We start from the raw sequence: 12,227 nt of genomic DNA on the forward strand, positions 1-12,227 counted from the left end.
TTGAACCATAGAACCCTCGTTCTTACTTGTTCCTCCTGATTGGACAGGAATCACCCAAATCCGGCCGGTGAACTGTTCGGAACGAAGTTTAACATTTAACCCGAAATCGGTGAACCTCGTGGATAGAATCCGGATCTTGAGTCATGTAACCACCGGAATGATTAGCAAATCGGCACAAGCTCTGTTTCTATTGGTTTGAAGGCATTGAGTGTAAAAGAGTTGAAAGAAAATTGGAAAACCATCTTTCAATCCTTTTCACCGTGTAAAAGTTTAGATCTATAACAGATCTTTGTTTGTTTCTGTGGAAATCGGCTAGATCCAAGTTATTCTTGATGGATTGAGGCCAAAACATGAAGTTCTTCAAGAACACCATGATGACATCACCCTAGAACACTTGAATCTTGATGATTTCAAAGTTAGACATCAAGATTTGAAAAATAGAAAGGTGTAGGAGTGCGTGTAGATCAAGAAAGTACAAGATTTAGGATGAAATCTTACCGGAATCGAGAGAAATCTGAGAAAAAGAGGGGAGCACTAGCTGGTCGGACAGAGGTTTCCAAAAGTGGAAAGGATGACAATGACAGGGGTATTTATAGGATGCCAAATGAGGAAAGTGCTGGCCGATCGGCCAGGCAGCTCGATCGGACAGCAGTCCGATCGGCTGACTGTTCGATCGGCTGGTAACCTGATCGATCAGCTGCACGATTCGACTGTTCGATGCGACGATTCTTGATATTTCGATTTCGATTGAGGACGATGCGAGTAGGATAGAGTTTCCTATTCAAATTACTTTTAATCTCAACCACTATATCTAACATACAATCATCTATATCTCGCGCTATCTCTTTTCCACCAATTATCATGATTCAATTTCGATTGAGTTCGATTGAGTTTCGATTGCGATTCGATTGATCACCACATATAACATAAATAAACATGCACAAGTAACACATAAGGTACACACACACGTATTGTGACACCTGAGCAAAATCCGCAGCAACATTGATTTCTTCACTTCATTTCTTTGTGCTTACTTGTCAAATTTCGGGACGAAATTTCTTTCAAGTTGGGGATGATGTGACAACCTGAACTTCTAAGATTAGTAACGTTTATCTTGTGATCTTAACTCCTTGTTATCTCTCTCATGTGTGTTAGAACGCTCTACTCTGTTATAATTCTCCGTTAAACTGAAACTGTTAATACTTGTATTTGGGCCACGTATATGGGTGGCATGCTCACACCTTAAATCCCTACATTACTCGTATCGGCCCATACGCGCACGCACCCACACCCGGAGCCCAAAACTGAGCCCATCGATGCACCGGATACGTCATATGAACATCGGATCCATGTTTGGGATTGTTAGAGCCCAACTGAATAGTAATTTTTGGGCCGGCTTCTTTTATTAATGTATATGCACGCATATGTGTGTTACGTATCAACATATTGTAAACTCTTTCAAACCCTAATTCTCTTAATCTTCGATGGCAATCCTCTCATTGGTGCGAAGCCCTGATCAGCGCCTATACCCCCCGGCTTACTAATCTTTGTGAGTGTAACTATCTTGTGTGTTAAATAAATTGTTGTGAATCACATATGAGCATGTTTATAGAGGAAACCTGTATGAATTATATAGGAATTATATATGGATGACATCGAGTAGTAATCATGTTAATTTTATGATATTGAATCAATGATGTATGTACGTAAGAGTCCTACTTGTAATACATGGTTTGTGTGCAAAAATTGTTCTATGATGTTGTGATAAGAAGAATGATGTGTACGAATAGGGATGCGTGATAGTGGATGACTTTATTGTAATATTGAAGTGATTGTAGTAACATAAACTGATTAGGGGTGAATTGTTATGCTTTCATATTATTCTATATTATCTATTAATATTGGGTTGCACATGGGGGTGTTGGATAACGACCAAAGAGGTATGGGTACACGATTTTTGGAGCGGTGAAACTATGAAGCTGTTGAAGGTGAATCATGATAATTAACTTACTAAACCGAATGACTAGTGTACTTGATGTTGACAATTGTTAATCAGCAAGCTAGGGTGCACACTGTTAATAATTCGATGGTGTCTTGGCCAATAGATCAACTTGGATTTGGAGGGGTTTATGAAGTAATTTCTTGATAAAGGAAACTGAATAATTACGTATACATATACGTGTTAGCCGATTTTAACTACGTTTGTATGTTAGTGGTTAATGATATAGGATCTATATGTGCCACAACTTTATAGCATGCTAGTTAGTCACTAAACATATTACGTTATTTAATTTGATTTTGAACTTTAATCTTGAATCAAAGGGGTAGGTTATATACGTATGGTAGTGATTTGGATTCTTGCTATTAGAGATATTGGTGATGGTTAATCAAAATTTGGAATATGTAACTATACAGAAAGTTGCTTAGTTTATGCTACTCATCTATGAATCAAGAATTTAGATGGGTCGCACATACCAAACACATGGGCCGAATAGTTGTTAGATCACACACTGGATATTGGGCCACTAATGCACATCGAGTCGCACAACTTTACGTGTACGGGCTTTACCTGATTAACGGGCCGCGCACCTCCGCGTGTGGGCTGGGAACAGTTAGGCTGTGTTGTGTGGGCTTGCACACTTCCATGGCAATTGTACACCGGCCCACAAACCCGAGTTCAATAGCATAGTCTTACTTGGTTTGGGCCTTATATTGTTGGGCTGGGCATTGTGTACGGGTGACATAGGAATTGTACAATGAACTGTTGTTGCACACACACTCATGTGATTGACAAACTAACCTGTTGAGTGATGTTATGATACTTGCACGTGAGAGGGAAACTGATAAGTGATTCAAATGGTTGCTACATGTTATGTGGTGATGTCTATTACACCCAACCTACTAGAGTGTGTGGTATAAGTGGATGCGAAACTGATTGTTACAATGGATGCTATGATCTGTGTGACACATAATTTCTTGTTACGATTTGTATAACGTCATGTGCACTACTTGTACGATACTTGTGTTGTGAATGTGGACTACGTGACTTACGTGCATACAAGCTAATTGTCTTTTGGTAACTACGATAGGGCTTGGTAGACCAACTTGGAATACGTAATTTAATCTACCGAGCAAACCTAAGGTGAGTTCACTACATTCGAGCATGCGTCCCAGTGGTTGGGGACAGTCAGTGGTTTGGGTAAAAACGGGTATATTGGTTAATATTCTCACCTATCATTCTTGTAAGTCCCTTATTATGTTACCTGGAGGGTAACGGGTATTAGTTAGTAGCGCTACTTAGGTTTGGCACCCTCACACCGCTCCTAGATAGGACGGATGTGAACTAATGACCCAGTCGGGCCCAGTACTGGATAGGAGTACGTGGGGAGGGCAGTCATGTACATCAGGAGCCGTCTTGTTCGGAAATGAGATATTAACAATATTACTTGCATTGGTTATTGAACTGTTTTACATTCAACTGGTAACAAACGTTTTCGTAAACTGTGAACTCGCCAGCTTTGTCTGATACACTTGTTGCATGCTCTCAGGTCGTTAGATGTCTTGGATGTGGAACTTGCTGTTTGGAGCGGTTGAGTGGTCATGGGTCGTGTTGATTGGATTCACTTATTGGAATATTGGTTTTCATACAATTGTTTTGAGAATATTTAACGTATGGTTTTGATAACGCTTCCGCTGAACACATTGGTTTTCGTATAAACTCATGTTGGAATTTTATCATTAAATAGAGAGTTTTATTTCGAAACTTGTGAGTTCAATGTAATTAGTGGCTCATTGTCAGTTCGTCACACGCCTAACAGGGACACTCCCTAGGTGGTATTTTGGGGGCGTGACACGTATAACAATAATACCAAGGTTGCACAATTCGAGTGTCAAGTTCGATGATGATTAGATTAGTTCGATTACTGATTAATTGACTTTATCACATTGTTACTTCCTATTATTCACAGTCGTAAAGCGGTTCGTATCGATAAATAAACTTCGATTAATTCGATTGTAATTAATTACTCCACATAATACAACTAACGCAAAAACATAGAATAGACTACCTACAGTTAAAGAAGTCAAAACAGTAGTTGATCAAGGAGTGACAGATCGCTATTAGCGATCTTTTCCTCCTTTGACTTCAATCTTAACTTTGACTTTTGAAAACACGGGGTGTTACAGCCTCCCCTTGTTTAGGGAATTTCGTCTCGAAATTAGGCTAAAAGCTGCACAACTCCGTGATTCACCTTTTGCTACTTTCTCTCTCTAGACTTTCACTTAAACAACTGTGGGTACTTCGCCTTCATGTCGCTCACGAGTTCCCAAGTGAACTCTACGCCTCGTTTGCCTTCCCATCGGACTTTCACGATAGTAATGCGCGAGCGTCTAAGCTGCTTGGTTTGGCGATCCATGATTTCAACAGGCTTTTCCATGAAGTGTAGAGTTTCGTTTATTTGAAGGTCGTGGAGAGGTACAATTAGATCATGCTCAGACAGGCACTTTCGGAGGTTTGACACATGGAAAGTCGGGTGGACGTTACTAAGTTCCTCCAGTAGTTCGAGTCTGTAGGCGACTTTTCCGATCCTTTCCAGAATCTTAAAAGGTCCAACATATCGAGGCGCTAGTTTCCTTTTCTTGCCGAATCTGACCACACCCTTCCAAGGTGATACCTTTAGGCGTACATAGTCGCCAACGTCAAATTCCAGGGGCTTGCGTCTTCTATCGGCGTAACTTTTCTGTCTACTTCGAGCTTTCAACAAGTTGTCTCGGATCTGGAGGACTTTATCAGTCGTTTCTTGCAATAGCTCGGGATCGGTTAATTGCGAGTGACCGATCTCGTGCCACACAATAGGCGATCGACATCTTCTTCCATATAAAGCCTCGAATGGTGCCATCTGGATGCTGGTATGGTAACTGTTATTGTACGAGAATTCGACTAGCGGCAGGTATTTATTCCAATTGCCACCGAAGTCTATGACACACGTACGGAGCATGTCTTCAAGAGTACGGATCGTTCTTTCAGTCTGTCCGTCGGTTTGAGGATGGAATGCGGTACTTAAGTTAAGCGACGTACCGAGAGCTGCTTGAAACGTTTCCCACGATCGCAACGTAAACCGGGCATCGCGGTCAGAGATGATGTCACGAGGTGTACCATGATTACAAATGATCTCGTCGGTGTAGATTCGGGCTAATCGTTCTACCTTGTAGTCTTCCCGTATTGGCAAAAAGTGGGCTGATTTGGTCAAACGACCAACGACAACCCAAATGCTGTCGTGACCTGATGACGTGGGAGGAAGCTTTGTTATGAAATCCATAGCTATACTCTCCCACTTCCATATAGGAATTGGCGGTTGTTCGAGTAAGCCAGAGGGACTTTGATGCTCAGCCTTGACCCTTGCACAAGTCAGGCATCTTCCAACATAGAGAGCGATATCCCTTTTCATGCCCGGCCACCAGTACTTGTAGCGAAGATCTTGGTACATTTTATCGGCACCGGGATGAATAGAATACCGAGATTTGTGGGCTTCATCCATTAAAATCTTTCGCAATTTGGTCCGCTTAGGGATCCAAATTCGGTCCAGAAAGTAGAAGATCCCATTCGATTTGCTTACAAGCTGAGCTCCATCATGACAGATTCTTTCTTTCTTCAAAGTGCATTTGTTAAAGCAAGCATGTTGGGCTTCACGGATGAGGGTTTCGAGATCGTGTTGGGCTTGGGTATTACGAATGCTGAGCAAATAACTCCGTCTGTAAAGCACGTCGGTAACGACATTTGCCTTGCCTGGGTGATAACGAATCTCACACTCGTAATCGTTGAGGAGTTCTACCCATTGGCGTTGACGCATATTAAGTTCTTTTTGATCAAAGATATGTTGCAGGCTCCTATGATCGGTGAAGATCGTACACTTGGTACCATACAGGTAGTGTCGCCAAATCTTTAATGCAAAAACAACCGCGCCTAGCTCGAGATCATGGGTTGTATAGTTCTTCTCGTGGATTTCGAGCTGTCGAGAAGCGTAAGCTATAATCTTGTCTCGTTGCATGAGAACACAACCAAGGCCAAGGTTGGAAGCATCACAATAGACAATGAAACCATCGTTCCCATCGGGCAGTGTGAGAACAGGAGCATTGCAAAGCTTATGCTTGAGGGTTTGGAAAGCCGACTCTTGTTCAGTTCCCCAAACAAAACACCTGTCTTTATGCGTAAGAGCGGTAAGCGGCACAACGATTTTTGAGAATCCTTTGATAAATCGTCGATAATAGCCCGCTAATCCGAGAAAAGAACGGACTTCAGACGGGTTCTTAGGCGTAATCCAACTCTTAACTGCTTCGATTTTCGCAGGGTCGACATGAATTCCTTGACTATTCACGATGTGACCCAGAAACTGAACCTCTTCTAACCAGAATTCGCACTTGGAGAACTTGGCATAGAGTTGGTTCCCCTAGAGTAACTCGAGAACCAAACGTAGATGTTGCGCGTGTTCGGCCTTCGACTTGGAATAGATCAAGACATCGTCGATGAACACGATGACGAAACGGTCCAGATAGGGCTTACACACGTGATTCATCAGATCCATGAAAACCGCGGGTGCGTTGGTTAAACCAAAAGGCATAACAACGAACTCATAGTGGCCGTAACGAGTACGAAAAGCGGTTTTAGGTATATCTTCTTCCTGACTGTGCTTAATTACAACTGTTGATTAAACTGCTTTCTGATTTCTGATACACACATACACATGCATCACATTCATACTGTCATTCCATTTATTACACACAAACTTTAGTGACAAACTTGATGCACAAAGCACAGTTAGCACACTGAACGAATAACCCAGAAACATGCTGACAATGCCAGCACCTAGACAGACAATGTTTTTGAGGCCACTATGAGCCAGAGATAGAATACTACACTAGTAGGGAGTGTAGGGAGGTGAGGACCATAAAACCGCGTCACTAGGGGATAGTTATAGTGCCGGAAAGTGCCTAAAATACACTTTAAATGCAGAATTCTGCACTAAATAACGAAAAATTCAGCATTTAATTATGCTAGTAGAGTGCAAAAACTTGGCAAAATAGTCCTAGATACTTTCCAAAGTGTCAGGAATTAAATGTATCACTAAAAGTAATATAAAAGACACTTTATGGATTAATTTAACACTTTAACGGACAACACCCAACCGAACAAACGGACTTTACCCGAAACACAAAAATATTGTCCAACACATTGTTTTTACCTTTCTGAGCTAGTTAGGGTCCCCGAACACCCTAACACACTAAATATTATATAACACACATTCATGCACTAACTAAACATTTGAAACTTAACTAGTTAGTTACCATATCATTAGAACCCAACCCCATACCCCCCCTCGAACCGGTTATGTGGGTGGGGATACCCCTACAATTCTTTTCAATATTTTATTTAGTTTGTTAGTGGGTAATGGAACATTTTATACATGGGATAATAAGGATGATGATGGATTATAAGAAGGCACTTAGGATCTTAGCTAATTCATTCACCATCAACAAGCTCTCTCTCCTCTCTTCCTTCTCCTTGTTCGGCCGCCACCATACCACCACCATACCACCACCTTCAAGTCCATTCCAAGCAATCTACACTCATCCAAAGTTGCAAGAGACCCTACAAGTAAGCTTGGTGTGTTCGGAAGCTCAAGGACCTCTCTAGTTTTCTTTTATCCATCACTTTTACGCTCCTGAACTCCCCTAGCCTTGTGCTAGTAGTAAGTGCCTTAGATCTTCATCTTCTTCATATTTTTTATGGTTAATAGTGAAAAGAATGGTGATAATATAAGAACTCTAAAGAACATAAACAAAGTCTTGAAGTATAAACTAACTAGAGATGAAGTATGGTTAAAATAGTGATGAAATCATGTTATTCTTATGTTGTTATGTCTGTTGATTGTTGTTTACTAGTAAAAATGATGCGGTTCAGCACATGGACTTGCTAGATCATGTTTAAAGACATGAACTAGCAAGATGTGAAAGTTAAAAATGTTGTGGATGATGAAAACATCCACACATAAACTATGAACTTGAATAATGGATGTTTTCTTGAAAAATAAAGATCAAGATAAGTTATAATCTTGTAGATCTAAAGATCTATGAGTGATTTTTCGAAAGAACCAAGTGAAAGGTATGAGTTTTGTTAAAAATTAGATCTTACATAAACTAATCATATTTTTAGTGGGTAAACAAGTGTAGAAACACTTGTGTAAAAAGAAAATTTCACAAAGAAATATTTTTAGAAATTATGACCATAAGTTGTGAGAATACAAACTCTTTAAAAATAAAGTTTTTAAAGAACCAATCACATTTTTAAAGGTAACAAGACTTACAAAGTATACTAATAAGTTACTACATGTTTTTATAAATTTATCAAGTTCATAAGTTTATGGTTTATGCTTATCTTTGTCAAGTTTGGTAATTAGAAATTGTATGATGATGATTGATAATGGTTTGAATGATTTTACAAAAGAAAATGATATGCTAGTAAGCATGGACGCCTCCATTTACAAAGGAAACTCTGGCGAAATTTTCCTAAAAATTTTACACTTAGAAAATATTTTTCTAGTAAGTGTTTACAAACATATTTTTAACTTGGTTTTCAAAATAAATTTCGCCATGATTTTTACTACAAAAACACTAAGTGTCGGAGGTTGATTTTCGTAAATAAAAATTTGAGAAATATATATGTAGAATATATATTATATACTAAAACGCTTGTGTGATTATATGATTATTTTGTGAACTAGTTATATTAATTTTTAGGATAAAATAATATAACTACCATGTGCCATAAAATTTCGACTCCAAAAATAATACCAAAATTCTTACGAAATAAATATTTAAGCTACGCATTTATTAATGCAACGCGAACGCTAAAAATTTAACTTATGTATATTTCGGAAAAATACTCTCATATGTATACTTTGATAAAGTATTATTTTGGAAAATTTATGAAGTAAAATATAATATTTTTGGGAAAAATATGTATATTTTGGAAGTAAGATGTTATAGACAAGTAAATTAAATATGTTTTCTAAGTGGGACTTAAAATATATTTTCCGGAATTACAAGTGTACATGTATAAATACCCCCATCCTTGGGAAGGAAATACACTTATAAAATAATTAAGAAGTGTGGATACAAAATAGTTGCCTAACTATTTTTCTTAAAACAAAAGTTAGGTTAAAATAATTATTATTATTTTAGCGAGTATAATATCATAGTAACGCAACTCAAAACACTAAACCCTAAGCCAAGGCACAGCCATTCGTCTAATAGACATTAGTACGTGTAGGTCGTCACGCAGCAGATCGAGTTTGAGATTGACGTTATAGGATACGCACTTCTGTGAGTTCATGTTTCCCCCTTTTCTCTTTACTGTTTTCACTTTTATACTTCGGGGGTGAAATACATGCGACAAATATTACAAACATTTATTACATGGTATGGTTAGCGTAGGGCGGGTTTTTCCTACTTAGATCATGTGAGTGGGTAGGTGGAACTTAAGTCCATTAATCCTCGTTGTAGGACCGAGGGACATGAGTGATAGATCTATTCGGGTGTAGCGAGCCCCAATCCTGAGTCCGCTGAGTGGACCATGAGGTGACTATGTGCCTAACGCCAAAATCTGCTAGGTTTGAGTCTTCCTGCATCACTTCACACATATCAATGGCTTTGCAAACCATTGGTGATCTCTTTTTCCTTATTGCTACATACCAGGGACTTACATACATACTTACAACATTTTCAAAGGTTTATACATACACACAAACAAACACATGAACTCGTTCAACTTTTGTTGATGTTTTTCAAACTACATGTATTTCAGGAAATTTTAATGGATCTGGCAGGCGTTGGAAGTTTTTTTATGCTTCGTTAAGAACAAAGATGTCATCCATGGTCTTTGAGTTTGGACGGTGTGTCTTATTCCTGGACGAGACATGTCTTCCAAACCTTGGTATTATTCAGTATCTTTTGACGAGTCTTTAATGAGCTCAAAAACAATTTGTACGATTTGTAAAACTAGAATTTGTAGTCTACGTTTTAAAACGATGTTTTATATTTTAAACTTATTTAATGGATGACAAACCTATGGTTTTATCATATAGTTGATGTTATGATTGAATGCAATGATATTAAGAAAGTCACACCATAATCACGCTTCTGCAAAAGTCAGGGTGTGACAGCTTGGTATCAGAGCTTCGATCGTAGCGAACTAGGATTCTTTCTCGAGTCTAGACTACGATCATTAGGGCTTTCACAAAAATGTTTTCACGACTTGTTTTTCATTTCATACACAAAACGTCCAGATCCAGGGAACAAACATTTTTACAAACAAAAGGCACAAGCACACATTTCAAAATTCATATTTATAATTCAGTCTTAGAGACTGAGGGAGGATCAGCCTTAGAGGCTGGGGATAATTAGTCTTAGAGACTGGGAGGATTGGTCTTAGAGGCCAGGGAGTTGGTCTTAGAGACCAGGGAATTAGTCTTAGAGACTGGGAAGGTTTGGTCTTAGAGGCCCGGGTGTTAGTCTTAGAGACTAGGGAGTTCAGTCTTAGAGACTGGGGAGGTTTAGTCTGAGAGACGAGATGTGTTAGTCTTAGAGACTGGGGAGGTTTAGTCTGAGAGACGAGATGTGTTAGTCTTAGAGACTGGGGAGATTTAGTCTGAGAGACGGGATGTGTTAGTCTGAGAGACTGGGTGGTTTAGTCTGAGAGACTGGGAGATTTGTCTGAGAGACTAGGAAAGATAATGTGAACACATGACTATGTGATAAATTACTCTTATTTGCATACGCTGATGATTATTATGAATATACGTGCTATGACTACTCTGTACCGGCACACACGTCACCTTCCTCAGGGAACGAATTGTCAGATAATGATGACCCTACAGCCACCGCCACAGATGATGAGACTATACCTACGCCGGAGATATCTACGACAGACACTAAAGAGTGACCCTGACATGCTGACCAAGGACGAGGATAATTTCCAACCGTCCGCGCTGCCAGACTTTGGTGATGAATTACCCTTGCTGATGGTTCCTTGACGAGAGTCTTCCTGTCATTCTTGATTCGGTCCACGACCGCCTTACTATTTGGACACCTCGGTGGAGAGCACCTCTTGACTCCAAACCTCGACAATGCGCCTCCTGTGGACATCCCTTCCGAAGGTTGGCTACTCAACGAATAATTGATGATGACATTGGCATATTATTGATGGCCCTTCTGATAACACCTATGATGATGGAAAGTTTGACGAGCACGTTGTTACTAAGTTCACTTTTTGAGATCCCTGTTAACAAGCTATCCTCTGATTCTAGCATACATTCAATTTCAGACTCCTTTGAGTCTGTGACATCTGCAGCCTTACAGACAGCCAGATTACAGCTTTCTACTACTGACGCAGATGACGACGCCACTCGAGGCACCACACTGTCACACGACCCAGAACCTGCTTCTGAGACAGCCCTGTTTCTTTTGGGGTCAGCCTGATGTTGGACCTGCTGAACCTGCACCCTTACTTGATCATGACCCTGTTTCTTTTGACTTACCAGACAATGCATCCCTTATACCCGACCCAGTACCTGCACCTATTGATCTTTCTATTAGTTGAGACGTTTGTACCGCACCATCGCCGCTGATGTTGCTCTTGTAAAGACCGACGTCCATTGCGCCAATGTGCCTATCGCTTTCTTTCAAGACATACCCACACCCCGGGAAGGTACTCCAGGTCAGCACCCGCGTAATGGTCCCTTTTGCTACAGTAGCATTTTCTACGACCTCACAGGCCGCACCGTCTGATGCATTCATCTCTACATCGCTGGACGAACTGTTTCGATGGTTCCTATAACACACTATACTGTAGACCCTTACCATCCCTCACTTTATGGAGGCCACACACGGGATGAGTACACCTGTCACATCAGCTGCAGCTTGAGGATATAAGTCGCAGAATGTTGGAGCTTGAGCTGACACCACGTCCTCCACCTTGCCTATTGCCAGTATACTTTCATCAAGGTTCCTTTTGCGCTCTCACCTACTGCTGTTACACCTTTCCCAAGTTTTGATGCTCGCATCTTTATGGCCAAGCAGCAGAGTAGTTACCACTTCGACGTATATACAAGCTCGAGGAGGAAATCACGCATGTTGACAGTTTACCTTTCTTTCTTCCTCCACCTCAGTCACCA

This window comes from Helianthus annuus, chromosome 7, assembly GCF_002127325.2.
Source record: "Helianthus annuus cultivar XRQ/B chromosome 7, HanXRQr2.0-SUNRISE, whole genome shotgun sequence".
In the NCBI taxonomy this organism is placed as follows: Eukaryota; Viridiplantae; Streptophyta; class Magnoliopsida; order Asterales; family Asteraceae; genus Helianthus; species Helianthus annuus.